At 43.9% G+C, this 15,380-nt stretch overlaps 1 pseudogene; it reads left to right on the top strand.

Moving 5' to 3' along the window:
* Positions 1–13,548: 13,548 nt before the first annotated feature.
* LOC110327053 lies at positions 13,549–14,722 on the top strand (annotated as a pseudogene).
* Positions 14,723–15,380: the final 658 nt, after the last annotated feature.

Raw genomic sequence — 15,380 nt, 5'->3', positions numbered from 1 at the left:
TATTAAAAACAATGAATTTATGAAATTCCTTGGCAAATGAATGGATCTGGAGGGTATCATCCTGAGTGAGGTAACCCAATCACAAAAGAACTCACATGATATGCACTCACTGATAAGTGGATATTAGCACAGAATCCTAGAATGCCCAAGATACAATTTGTAAAACACATGAAACTCAAGAAGAAGGAAAACCAAAATGTGGACACTTCGCCCTTTCTTAGAATTGGGAACAAAACTCCCATGGAAGGGGTTACAGAGACAAAGGTTGGAGCTGAGACAAAAGGATGGACCATCAAAAAACTGCCCCACCCAGGGGTCCATCTCATAATCAGCCACCAAATGCAGACACTATGGCATGCACCAGCAGGAATTTGCTGAAAGGATCCTGATATAGCTGTCTCTTGTGAGGCTATGCCAGTGCCTGGCAAACACAGAAGTGGATGCTCACAGTCAGCTATCGGATGGAACACAGGGCCCCCAATAGAGGATCTACAAGGAGCTGAGGGGGTCTGCAACCCTATAGGTGGAACAACAATATGAAGTAACCAGCACCTCCAGAGCTCGTGTCTCTAGCTGCATATGTAGCAGAAGATGGTCTAGTCAGCCATAATTGGGAAGAGAGGCCCCTTGGTCTTGCAAACTTTATATGCCCCAGTACAGGAGAACACCAGGGCCAAGAAGGTAGAGTGGGTGGCTAGGGAAGTGGGGGGGGGGGGAAGGGGACTTTGGGAATAGCACTTAAAATGTAAATGAAGTAAATACCTAATAAAAAATTGAAAAAAAAGAATAGACTTTACTTGAACAGAGTAATTTTAAGTTTGAACAACAAATAGTAGTGGAGAGATTTTTTAATTAGCTCCCTCACATCATTTTCTATAATGTTTTGCAGTTTGGTACATTCAATAAATGTTGATACATTATTAATTCAAAAAAAAAGATTACTGTTATAGTGATACAACACCATGATCATATCAAAGTAGCATAGGGTCACTCAACAGAAGAAACTTGCTTAACCACATGATGCCCTTGTCTCCATCTCACCCCTGTATAGAAGAGAGAAGCCCCCAGTGGGCACATACTACAAGCCATCTCAGCCCTCAGGATATGCAAAGTCATAAAAACAAAGTCCAGTGGACTGAGCAGAGAGCTCACAATTAGATCTCAGTACGTGGCATCTAAGTGCCCAACCAGTCACAGGAGGTAAATCCTGTTTGGTTCAGATAACCAGTAAAATTCAAAGGCTTTGGACTCTTTATGTCTTCAGCAAAGTTCATTCTGTCACTGTGTGCTGTACAGATTGTGACAGTCAAGTGACTTTGATAACAGACTAGTTAATTGTGCCTTATCAAAACACATATAATCTTTACTTCAAAAATTAAATACCAACCAAATTACATAAGCACAAACACTTATATAACACAGGCATGGGGGAAGAGTAGTTTGAAGCCAAAGCTGCATTATATGACAAGATAGTGTTCCAGGTTTTAAGTAGGGTCTTGTTTATAGACTTGAGAGAAATGAGATAGCCAATTGACCAGTTTAACAAGCATTTGTGAAGACATCATATGTGTGTTGACCCTGAAAGAAAGGAAGGCCTTGCTCTCCTGAGCCTTCAGATATCTAATGAACACCAAAAGTCAGCCAAGGAAACAGGAGCTATAGAAGGGGAAGCAGGATTCAGAGCCTTTGGTATGGTGAAGGTCACATGTGTCCTTATATAGAAGGGATCCTCTTGTTCTGTAGGGTTGTAAATCAGGTTGTGTTGCTATGACAAACGACCTAAGACTAGGTCATGTATGTAGGAAAGAGTGTAATTTGTTTCATGGTCTGGAATCTTGAAAGTAGAGGATAGGGCAACTTCAGGTAGCCAGGGACTTGTGTTATCTGAGCACAGGGTGAACAGCAGAAAGGCAACAGGGGATTATGGAAGACTGAGAACAGAGGCTCTACCTTCCTTCTCAAGAACCTACCATATACTCCTCAGCCCTGGCACAGTGGGGTCAAAGGCTCAATGTGGGTGTTTGGTATGTGCCTTAAACATGGTGAAAGCTGAAGCTGGCCCTCGCTCTAATATGTTGGTTGTTGATGCAGTCTGGGGATTTAGGTGACAAATTTCCCAGGAAGGTGAAGTCAAAGCATTTCAGGCAGTGAGGGCAGAGCATATGAAAACCCTCGGTCTTTATTTTGTCACAATTATGAAGAATATGTGTTATACCTAGTGTAGAGACTCTATAGTTGACAAACGCACTGGTTAAATATTACATTCCAGGTTCAGGTGTGCACAGAGCAGTCAGATGACTGTCAAAGTGCAAAGCAATGAGGTGAAGACATAGTGCTTCCCACCTGTGATCCCCACTTGTGGGAAGTTGAGGCAGGTGTGGCCCAGCTACCTGTCTGGGATCCCCTCAATCACAATGATAAAAATTGTGTTCAGGTACGGGGATGCTCTCCCAATCTGGCTTCGGCTTCTTCATTGCCCACCAAGGTTGACAACAAGGAACAGAAGCTGGCTATAAATGAAATATATATTTTAGCTAGCCTCTATTAAAGACAGAAAGATTTTGTATATTATTTGAAGAGCTGTAAGCCTAGATCAGACAGGTTGTGTACTATTTTGACTTGCATCAAATCCATAGGCCCAATGTTACTTGCTGGTCAAGTGTCGCCCAGGGATATTTCTGCTCCATCATCCTGTTCTCATGGTCCACTGCTCCTGATCACGTGCTCCTGAGCCATCATGCCCCATGGCAGCCTTCCCCTTTCTCCATCTTCTTCATCCTCCTCTCTCCTCTTCTCTTGACTTCTAATCCCTACCTGTGACACCCAGCCCCCCCCCCCGCAAAAAAGCCCAGAATTCCTCTCTTCTCTCCATCATTGCCTGGCAGTCACATTTTCTTAAACAGTCAGAGATTGAGGTGAACTGATTTACAAAACAACATTTGGTGTATGTGAGAATTTGTTAAGGAGATTGCCAAATAGTTGGAGGTTTGGAGGATTCCAGATTCTGGGGTCCATTACTTAGCATTTGAATACACAGCAGCAGGGCACCAACTCCAACAGGTAGCAGGTGATAGAGGCAGCAGTGGTACACTCTCCTGAGCAGTCCTCACACTAGCATGGGACCCTGAGGCCTACCTGTGCTGCAGATCCTCTACAGAATGGACAGGAAGCTGAGCCTTTCTGGCTTTCTGCCATGATGAGGCTCAAGGCCCTAGTCTAGTCTCCAAAGACTGAACAGCTTCCTAGACATCTTCTGGCAAATAGGGCCCAATTATCCTCTCTTCTATATCCCTTTAGTCCTTCCTCAGAATCTGCCTCTGCCCTCTCTTCATTCCATGACCCTACCTACTCTCTCCTGCATTTTCCCTGTCAAATGCTTCAGCTAACATAGAGCAGTAAGACTCTTGGCCTATTTCACAGCTCATCCTGCTGACCCTTCAGCCTTCACATGTCTGCCTTAGGCTTTGCTCTTCTGTCTTCAGCTTCCTCCATTTCTGTCCATTCAGTGGACACTTCCTAAAGAAGAACAAAAGAGCTGTCAAACGAACCCTTTCATGAAGCCTAAAATGGCAATGCCAGGGGGGCCAGTGTATCTCCTGTCTGAGTGAATGGGCTTAAGTAGTCTGTTTCCAAGGTAGGTGAAGCAGGGAGCCTACCACAGCCTTGCCTCTTAGCACCCTTCCCAACAGTCCCCCTTATGTCCCTGTGCAGTAGGAGATGCTCTCCTTCTGGCACAGGTAGAGGGGGTTGAAGGGTCATCTGGAATTTTGTGGTAGCAAAGATCAGCTGGACACACTGGCACAGATGGACTGATGCTGAGCTTTCAGGTATTTTGGAATCCAGCTGAGATTGAACTCTACTTTTTACAGGGTAGCTGTGGAATATTCAAAAATGGCTATCATGCTGGCTTTTTTATCAGTAGTCAGAATAGCTAGAGAAGCAATTCATAGTCTGGCAGTGGCCAATTAGGGGGCCAGGTAGCTCCAAACTGAAATATCCTTGCTTAGTTATGAGAAAATGAATACAAGGCACTTGAAGTGAGAACTTAATGAACACACTAGTGAAGTTTATTTACAGGGTCTTCTTGTGTAATACTGGGTAGTCTGGAATTCTCTGTGTAGAGCAGACTGACCTCTAACTCAGAGAGAAAGGAAGGCTCTTCCCCCAAAATACTGAGATCAAAGGTGAGAGTTACCATACCTGCTCATTGCTAACAGATTTTTGACAATAATTACCACCAGCCCCAAGGAAAGGGGAATTCACCACACATATTCAAAAACAGACTGAAAGACAGACAGACAGACAGACAGACAGACAGACAGACAGACAGACAGACCCTCAGGGAGGCAGGCCCACACACACGTTTCTCAGGAAGTGTTGGAGACCAGGTTGAGAAAACCCAGGCATTTTACGGCCTGTAGCTGAGAGCCATATAGTTTTTTGTTAAGAGCCAGTCACCCCCTCTCCCCATCAAGGCTATTTTGTGGTAATCAGCAAGATTCCAGCCCTAAACAAACATCAAGAACATTAAGAGATTCTTCCAGCATTCCGGAGGTGCCCAGAACTGTCATCTTGGGCTGATAGGAGGATTATAGCTTCGAGATAAGCTACCCAGTGTTCTAGAGCAGTGATGTCAAGGACCTGAGATGAATCACTGAAAGTTTCAGATTTGCGATTAACCGCCCCCATTTTTCCTTCACTATGTTCCTTTTGATCATTCCCTCGCCCCTCTTTGTATACTATAAAACTTGAGTTTTTTTACTCATTAAACGAGACTATGACAGAAGCAGATGCATAGTCTCCTTCTCTTCCTCTTATTCCCATTTCAATTTAGGTTCGTGATCCCCCTTGCAAAAATGGGGAGGGGAGGCCTATGTGAATAGCTGCCTCTCCAAAAATGGATCATGCAGGCTTAGGTTATAATTCCCATTTTTTATGAGGACCATTGCTCCCCCTGTACACCAGGCAGATAAGATTACATGGAAGGATGATCCCCTTGTCTGGATTGACCAATGGTCCCTCCCTGCTAAAAAATTGTCTGCAGCCATAGAGTTACTGCAGCAACAGTTGGCAGCAGGACATATAGAAGCCTCTACCTCACCTTGGAATACCCAAATATTTGTTATTCAAAAGCAAAATGGCAAATGGAGATTACTGCCAGATCTCAGAGTGGTTAACAAGACCATGGTTCCCATGGGAGCCTTACAACCTGGTCTCCCCTCTCCAGTGGCTATTCCCAAGGGATATGCCAAATTAGTCATTGATTTAAAAGATTGTTTCTTTTTATTCCCCTCCACCCTCAAGATTGTAAATGCTTTGCATTCAGCCTTCCCGTAGTTAACTGTGTATGGTCCTCTCCTCGGTTTCAGTGGAGATACACCTCAAGGGATGGCTAATAGTCCCACGCTTTGCCAAAAGTACGTGGCTCAGGTTGTTGATCCCTTCAGGAGATCCTACCCTGATTATTACATTGTCAATTACATGGATGACATCCATGTTTCTGGGCCTGATGAAAATCAGCTATATTGTGTTGGTTTAAAACTTATTAATTCTCTCCAGAGCCAGGGACTTCAAGTCTCTCCCGAGAAAATTCAGATTCACCCTCCTCACTTGTTTTTGGGCTTTGAATTGTTTCCTAATAGGATTCTTTCACAAAAGGTTCATTTAAGGAGAGATTCATTACAGACTCTTAATGATTTTCAACGCTTATTAGGAGATATAAATTGGCTCCGTCCGTACTTAAAGCTTACAACAGAAGAATTAAAGCCTTTGTTTGATATTTTGTGTAGAGACTCAGATCCATCCTCCCCATGCATGCTGACTCAGGAAGCAGAAGTATCTCTGGCCAACGTAGCACAAGCTATAGATGAACAAAACATTGGGTATTTATCTCCACATCTACCACTCCAGTTTCTTGTTTTCCCTACACACTTTTCCACCATATGTCTTTTATGGCAACTTAAACCTCTGTTTTGGGTACATTTGCCAGCCTCTCCTTCTAAAGTATTGCCCAAATATCCTCAGCTGGTTGCACATATTCTTCGCCTTAGTAGAGAAGCTACTCTTAGACTTTTTGGTAAAGATTCTGACATTATTGTCGTTCCTTATGATACATCACAAGTACAATGGCTAATTAAAAATTCTGACAAATGGGCAATTATCTGCACATCCTTTCAAGGTGTGCTTGATAATCATTACCCTGCAGACAAATTGGTGCAATTCCTACACAGGACACCTGTGGTTTTTCCAAAGCGAACAAAGTCAACCCCAATTCCTGGAGCTGCTTTAGTCTTTACAGATGGCTCCTCCACAGCTTTTAGTATTAATGGTAAGATCTCACATTTGGTAACAGGCTTCTCCTCAGCACAGCTTGTGGATCTAGCAGTCATTGTTAGAGTATTTGAACTCTTGCCTGAAAGTCCTTTTAATTTGTATACAGACAGTGCCTATGTGGCTACCTCCATCCCCCTCTTGGAGACAGTTTCATATATCCGTCCCTCTACTAATGCCTCTCCATTGTTTGTTAAGCTTCAGGAATTCATTCTTTTCCATAATTACATTTTTTTCATTCACCATATATGTGCTCATTCAGGCCTGCCTGGGCCATTGGCTGAAGGCAATAATGCAGGTGATCATGCAACCCAGATTGTGGCTTCTGCCTTGTCTACCACTCCTCTTGCAGCTGCTCAACAGGCTCATTACCTTCATCACCTTAATGCTCACACCCTGAGACTTAAATATTCCATCACCCAGGAACAGGCACGACAAATTATCCGGCAGTGCAAAGGCTGCCTGACCCTTTTGCCAGAGCCACACTTGGGGGTCAATCCTNGAGGNTTGGTCCCTGGTGAGTTATGGCAGATGGATGTCACTCACTATAATCATTTTGGAAAGTTAAAAAATATTCATGTCTCTGTAGACACCTTTAGTGGCTTTATCTGTGCATCCCTACAAACTGGGGAGGCCACTAAGCATGTCATTAATCACGTCCTTTACTGCTTGGCGGTTACTCCACAACACAAAGTTCTAAAAACGGATAACAGTCCAGGTTATACTAGTTCCAGTTTTAAACAATTTTGTGCTCAAATGGGAATTAAGCATGTTACTGGCATTNAATATTTGTTATTCAAAAGCAAAATGGCAAATGGAGATTACTGCCAGATCTCAGAGTGGTTAACAAGACCATGGTTCCCATGGGAGCCTTACAACCTGGTNTCCCCTCTCCAGTGGCTATTCCCAAGGGATATGCCAAATTAGTCATTGATTTAAAAGATTGTTTCTTTTTATTCCCCTCCACCCTCAAGATTGTAAATGCTTTGCATTCAGCCTTCCCGTAGTTAACTGTGTATGGTCCTCTCCTCGGTTTCAGTGGAGATACACCTCAAGGGATGGCTAATAGTCCCACGCTTTGCCAAAAGTACGTGGCTCAGGTTGTTGATCCCTTCAGGAGATCCTACCCTGATTATTACATTGTCAATTACATGGATGACATCCATGTTTCTGGGCCTGATGAAAATCAGCTATATTGTGTTGGTTTAAAACTTATTAATTCTCTCCAGAGCCAGGGACTTCAAGTCTCTCCCGAGAAAATTCAGATTCACCCTCCTCACTTGTTTTTGGGCTTTGAATTGTTTCCTAATAGGATTCTTTCACAAAAGGTTCATTTAAGGAGAGATTCATTACAGACTCTTAATGATTTTCAACGCTTATTAGGAGATATAAATTGGCTCCGTCCGTACTTAAAGCTTACAACAGAAGAATTAAAGCCTTTGTTTGATATTTTGTGTAGAGACTCAGATCCATCCTCCCCATGCATGCTGACTCAGGAAGCAGAAGTATCTCTGGCCAACGTAGCACAAGCTATAGATGAACAAAACATTGGGTATTTATCTCCACATCTACCACTCCAGTTTCTTGTTTTCCCTACACACTTTTCCACCATATGTCTTTTATGGCAACTTAAACCTCTGTTTTGGGTACATTTGCCAGCCTCTCCTTCTAAAGTATTGCCCAAATATCCTCAGCTGGTTGCACATATTCTTCGCCTTAGTAGAGAAGCTACTCTTAGACTTTTTGGTAAAGATTCTGACATTATTGTCGTTCCTTATGATACATCACAAGTACAATGGCTAATTAAAAATTCTGACAAATGGGCAATTATCTGCACATCCTTTCAAGGTGTGCTTGATAATCATTACCCTGCAGACAAATTGGTGCAATTCCTACACAGGACACCTGTGGTTTTTCCAAAGCGAACAAAGTCAACCCCAATTCCTGGAGCTGCTTTAGTCTTTACAGATGGCTCCTCCACAGCTTTTAGTATTAATGGTAAGATCTCACATTTGGTAACAGGCTTCTCCTCAGCACAGCTTGTGGATCTAGCAGTCATTGTTAGAGTATTTGAACTCTTGCCTGAAAGTCCTTTTAATTTGTATACAGACAGTGCCTATGTGGCTACCTCCATCCCCCTCTTGGAGACAGTTTCATATATCCGTCCCTCTACTAATGCCTCTCCATTGTTTGTTAAGCTTCAGGAATTCATTCTTTTCCATAATTACATTTTTTTCATTCACCATATATGTGCTCATTCAGGCCTGCCTGGGCCATTGGCTGAAGGCAATAATGCAGGTGATCATGCAACCCAGATTGTGGCTTCTGCCTTGTCTACCACTCCTCTTGCAGCTGCTCAACAGGCTCATTACCTTCATCACCTTAATGCTCACACCCTGAGACTTAAATATTCCATCACCCAGGAACAGGCACGACAAATTATCCGGCAGTGCAAAGGCTGCCTGACCCTTTTGCCAGAGCCACACTTGGGGGTCAATCCTNGAGGNTTGGTCCCTGGTGAGTTATGGCAGATGGATGTCACTCACTATAATCATTTTGGAAAGTTAAAAAATATTCATGTCTCTGTAGACACCTTTAGTGGCTTTATCTGTGCATCCCTACAAACTGGGGAGGCCACTAAGCATGTCATTAATCACGTCCTTTACTGCTTGGCGGTTACTCCACAACACAAAGTTCTAAAAACGGATAACAGTCCAGGTTATACTAGTTCCAGTTTTAAACAATTTTGTGCTCAAATGGGAATTAAGCATGTTACTGGCATTCCTTATAACCCCCAAGGCCAAGGTATTGTAGAAAGGGCTCATCACACCCTTGAAAACATGATTTACAAATTACAGTCTGGGGGAGGAACTTTATATCCTCTCTCTGGCAATTTCAAGGCTCTTTTGAACCATGCATTATTTGGTTTAAATTTTCTTACATATGATTCTGCAGGCAAATCTGCTGCAGACCACCTTTGGTACCACTCAACGGCCAATAATTATGCACAAGTTATGTGGAGAGACCCATTGTCCAACAAATGGCAGGGTCCAGACCCAGTCCTCATATGGGGAAAAGGACACGCCTGCATTTAGTATTCAGGAGCACAAAATGCTAGATGGCTTCCAGAACGCCTAATAAAATCATATAATTTAACCGGGGAAGAAAAACCCTGAGGAAAACTTCAAATGTGCTTGTATACAGGAAAATGAAAGGGCCTCAGAAGACATCGTTCCTGATCATCAGGACATGGCTGTGTCTCTGCCTGATGGGAAGAACATCACCAGTAGAAGGTCAAGCTCAGCAACGTTCTTATCAACTTCATAATTATACATGGCAAGTTATTAATGAGGCTGGAGACACAGTCCTTGCCACTTCCATGGTTGGGAGTTCTCCCTCCTGGAAGCCCCTGGAGGTTGACTTATGTAAGTTAGCCCTCGGAGCTCACCCTGATTGGGGAGTTCCCACAGTGTTTTGGCCTCAGGCAGGAGCCCCCAATTATCCTAATGGGCTTGGGGCCCATCCAGAGTGTGCCACTCAACATGGCAGATTTATATTAAACAAAATACTGTGTAAATTAAGAGGTATAAATGCTGGCTTTTATGTTTGCCCTAGCTCCCACCAGGACCAATCACTTAATCATAAATGTGGCTTTGAGTCAGATTATTATTGTGCCAGCTGGGGATGTGAAACTACTGGTAATACCTATTGGAACCCCTCCTCATCTTGGGACCTTCTCACAGTAAAAAGTAAAGGAGGCCAAGGTGATGCCAAATTGGCCTTAATTCCCCCATTGGGAAAAGCTGTTCCTCCTCTAATCCAGACACCTTGGGTTGGTGCAATCGCCTCCTAATAGAGTTCACAGAGGCTGGGAGAAAATATGACTGTATTAACAAACAAACTCCCTCCTGGGGTTTGTGTATATATAAAGAGCATAAAGATTTTGAGTTGGTATTCAAAATTCAGTTAACTAAGACCATCCCTAACCTTAGAGGAAGTGCTATAGGACCAAATCCCATACTCCATCCTGTAGCCCCTAATATACCCATTGTTCATAAGGTAACTGTTCCTCCTCAGAGTGGCACTCCTGCACCCGTTGCTCTTTTTCAGCCTACTTTGCCTGCTGGACCCTTCACTTCAGCAGAGCTGCTTTTAAACACAGTAAATGCTTCAGTTGCTGCCATACATGCATCCAATAATACCCAATATGAGGAATGTTGGGTGTGTTTTTCCCCACAACCTCCTTTCTATGAAGGAGTGGCAATATTTGGATCAATTATTGCAACCAATGATGTCCATGAACTTGGTTGGCATCCTGAGGCTAACAGGACTCACACTGAGCCAGGTTTCAGGTGTGGGCTCNTGCCTTTTGGGGCCTTCCATGCTCCCCCCACAGGCCTTGCTAGAGGTTTGCAGTCAGACTCTTATAGTAGAAGCCATTTTTCAATATCTTGGAGCACCCAATGGTACTTATTTGGCATGCTCTACTGAGCTTACTACTTATGTGATCACCCAGACATTTTTAGCTAACAGAGATTACTGTGTCCTGATTCAACTTTTCCCAAAGTTGATGATACATCCTGCAGAAGATTTACTCCAGATCTGGGATAAAGGCACCAACCTGCCCCACTCTAAGAGAGAGCCAATTACTGCAGTAACCTTAGCAGTGATCCTTGGTGTGAGCACTGCAGGTGCGGGAACAGGAATTGCCTCCCTGATCTCCTCCCAACAACAGTCTGAACAGCTCACCCAGCTTAACCACGCAGTGGACAGAGACATTTGAGAAATACAAAGAGGCCTGAAGAATTTAAAAGATTCCTTAGTCTCTCTGTCTGAAGTAGTTTTACAGAATAGAAGAGGCCTTGATTTGGTATTCCTGAAGGAAGAAGGACTCTGTGCAGCCCTCAAAGAAGAATGTTGTTTTTAGACTGATAAGACTGGTCTAGTTCAGGATAGTATAGACAAAGTTAGAACTAGCCTGGATGAAAGAATGTGTAATAGAGAGATACAGGAATCCTGGTATCAAAATTTGTTTTCTACCTCTCCTTTGCTTTCTCCTTTGTGTCCTACCATTCTGGGACCTTTCTTGGGGATTCTGCTGCTTCTGTCATTTGACTGTTGGGCTTTTAACAGATTAACAAGTTTTGTTAAATCTCAGATTGATGCTGCCTTAAAGCCAGTTGTAGTCCATTACCATCGTGTGGACACTCAAGACTCCACCGAATACCCCTCTTCCACTGATGAGAGCAGCTCGTGGCCTTCAGTTCTCCACCCTGGCTGCAGACATAGAGCACTCTTGGTTCCATAGGCTGTGGAGATGCCATTATTAGATGGGTGACTCCCTGGCTCCTAATAGTGGCTGAGCACCATAAGCTGTGAAGTGAACCTAGGACAGGAATATTGAGGTGCTGTGGATCAGATGCACACCCCCTTGGCTGCAAGGATTACCTAAAGACAGGAAATATTGTGGCCACCGCCAACCGCATGGCCTAAGACAGGGCCCTTGCTCACCTAGAACCTAGAAAGGCCTAGTTACTGGGTGCTGAATGCAGATGCACACCTCATGGCATAAAACAAGGTGCTTCACTGACCCTCTTTTCGTAACCACCCCCCAACATTTAATAATTTGAAAAGGGGGAGTTGTTGGAGACCAGGTTGAGAAAACCCAGGCATTTTATGTCCTATAGCTGAGAGCCATATAGTTCTTTGTTAAGAGCCAGTCAGCCCCTCTCCCCATCAAGGTTGTTTCGTGGGAATCAGCAAGATTCCAGCCCTAAACAAACATCAAGAACTGTTAAGAGAGTCTTCCAGCACTGCCCTGGCTCTTGGAATGGCTCCCTGTCCTCCTGTAGTGTGGCTACCCATGCAAGAGCTCAATCTAACCTCTTCTCCCCATGGGTGTGTGTTTCACTGAATGATACTTGTTTATAATATGACCTCACTATTAACTAAATAAAAACATCTGTGAGCTAAAAAAAAAAAAAAAAAAAAAAGAGAGAGAGTCTTCCAGCATTCTGGAGCTGCCCAGAACTGTCATCTTGGGCTGATAGGAGGACTGGAGCTTCGAGATAAGCTGCTCAGTGTTCCAGAGCAGTGATGTCAAGGACCTGAGATGAATCACTGAAAGTTTCAGACTTGCGATTAACCACCCCCATTTGTCCTTCACTATGTTCCTTTTGATCATTCCCTGACCCCTCTCTGTATGCTATAAAACTTGAGAGTTTTTCCTCATTAAACGAGACTATGACATAAGCAGATGCATGGTCTCCTTCTCTTCCTGTTATTCCCATTTCAATTTAGGTTCCTGATCCCCCTTGAGGACCATGGAATAACTTTTCCCACGGGATGGGATAAGGAAGGTTATGAGATCAAGACCAACATGAGCAAGATCTTCTTTAAAAAAAAAAAAGAAGAAAAACAAAAAACAAAACCTAAAAAACAAACAAAAAAGAATAGAACAGAACAGAACAGAACAGATCAGAACAGAACAGAACACCTCAACCATGGGCTTAACAGGTCAAGTTTAGGCAGAAGTGAAAGTAATTGCCTTTTATTCCAGCATTCACATGAGAGACACAAAGACCTCTGTGAATTCAAGGCTAACCTGATCTACATATTTCCAGGACAACGTGGTCTGTGTAGAGAGACCCTATCTTTAAAAAAAAAACCATCACCAACAAAAAGGTCAAATTGAAGGATGCCTACAACAGCAGGAGAATCATAGGTTGAAGAGACTGGTTCAAGGGAAGGCATGAAGCATATAGAATATAGGGACAGAACAAAGACAGGGCAGGGGTCACATGGGCGGTGGTCTAAAGTTTGGCTTGTTTAGAACTGACTATGAGTAAGGCTATTGAGTAAACATTGAGGTTCCAAGTATAGCAGGAGGACACAGGTCTCATTCTGGAGGTCTGATTGAGAGACTGTTTCATCCTTTCCCTAGTCATACTTTCCCTTTGGCTGTCAAATAACAAGTGACATTTGTCATATCTTAAGGAGATCAGTAAGAAGGGAAACAAGCTGAGATAGGTTGTTGACCAGGATCTTGCCAAAATACATATCTCCCAATGACACAAACACATACCCTCAGGAAGTTCCAAGATGTGTAGTGGGAGGGGCCTGGAGAGGCTCAAACATGGGCCCCTCCCTGCCCACTGGGAAGACCAGGGAAGTTATAGAAGGGGACCAAGCTGTGTAGGAGCACCTGCCAAAATTATCATGAAGCTTGCTGGTGCTCTGTTGACCCTTGGGTCTGCCCTGCTCCTCCTGACTTCATGGGGAGTTGGGTATTGCTTTGTGGGGGTCAGGGATGCAAGCTATCCAGGCTCTCACACCCTCAATCCCCTGGGGTATGCTGATGCAGGTCTTTCAAGTGAGGGTCACCTTGTCTTTGTGTTCCAGATTGTGGCATTTGCCCTGCTATAAAAGAGGATGTTCATCTGTTTTTTTATGGGACCTCAGAAGAGTATGTTGAGTACATGAAACAATACAAAGATGACCCTGAAATACTGGAAAATACTGAAAAAAAAAACCAAGAAATGTGTCAACAGCACATTGACAGAGGAAGACAAGGCACATGAAACTGCTTTCATTGTGAGTCTCTATGTGTCTAGTTAGGGGCAGGGCTTGTGCTCTTGCATACTTCTGAAGCTTCACTGAGAATCGAGAAATGTGACACACCTGATTGAGGATGTTAGAAGGATAGGGCAGGGAAGGGACTCTCAGACTGCCTGAGCTGGATCTAGCCACAGTAGATCCCTGCTTGAGTTTGGACTCCATTAGCCTTACTGACACAGACTCCCAAGTCTATCTGCATAAGCTTGGACCCTGGCACCCTATTCCAGCCTGCGTCTTTTATCCTAAATTTAAAACCTACCACTCCAGCTCCAAAAAAAAAGTCGTATGTTATACTGTTCTATGCAATTTGAAGGCCAATTTGTGGACTCCATGTGTGGACATTCAAGGGTAGAATAAAGTGAACCCCCTCATGTCTCTAGAACAGGTATGTTAAGGCCTTGCCTTTAGTTGCAGATATTTCAGGGTCATCATTAACATGTGATGGAGTCAGTTCTCTTGTGGGGACCCAGCTGCCCACAGACTCACATGGGGCCCTGTCAGCTTCTCCCCATTTGGTCCCACTGGGACTATGGTGGCTCACAAGTTGGCTCCTCTCATCTGGCTGGATTTGAGGCTCTTTAAAAATCTTGTCTCAACAGGTTGGAAACGAGGCTCGCTGGTCCTGGTCAGATACAAGAACAATTGCAATTGGCTGCAGGTCTTTCTAGGAGATGTCTCAGTGCATGGTCAGTGGGACATGAGGTCTCCTTCACTCCTGAAGTCTCACTTGGCTTTCTGTTTGCAGGAAGAAATAGAAGCCAGCCCAGCATGTTGATGGCTACAACTTTGCTCTCGAGGAATCCACTTGCCTGCTAACCTGCATAGATACAGCAAGCCAAAGCCACTCTCCCCAGCGTCTAAGAATAGAAATCCAACAATAAAAACCTGGCAACTCAGAGGGGAGCCTGTCGTTTTGGATTCAAGGTTGGGTCTGATTTGGTTGAAGAATGTTGTAAGGACAACCTCTGGGACATTGAGGTGCCACAGCTCAATTGTGGTGCTGCCAAAATGCCCTGCAGAATGCATGAGAGAATGCTAAGAGACCATAGTTACTACACTACAGTGTCTCAACCTCATGGGACAGGGTCCACAGGACACATACATGACCTCCCAGATTGAACTCCCAAGGAACATTGAATTGAGTAGGACCAGGAATACCAAGGGTCTGTTGAGCACCACACAGGCTCTAAATAGCAGAATCTGTCCCTGCTCCCCAGTGTTTGGTAACTGAGTCAGTTGTGCATGTCTGTGTGTCACAGTGCATCCCATGTAGAAAATAAAAATAAAAGTACCTATTTCAAAGGCTGTTGTGAGGGTTCCCGCCCCTCACAGTGAACAGAATTTCAGCTTGTAAATCAGAACGGGACCTGGCCAGAACCAGAATTAAGTTTATCCTAATATCAACTACCCAGTTCCTAACCCAGTTACTTCCC

The sequence above is a fragment of the Mus pahari genome, chromosome 9, assembly GCF_900095145.1.
Source record: "Mus pahari chromosome 9, PAHARI_EIJ_v1.1, whole genome shotgun sequence".
NCBI classification, from domain to species: Eukaryota; Metazoa; Chordata; class Mammalia; order Rodentia; family Muridae; genus Mus; species Mus pahari.
This window is presented reverse-complemented; position numbering and strand designations above follow the sequence as displayed.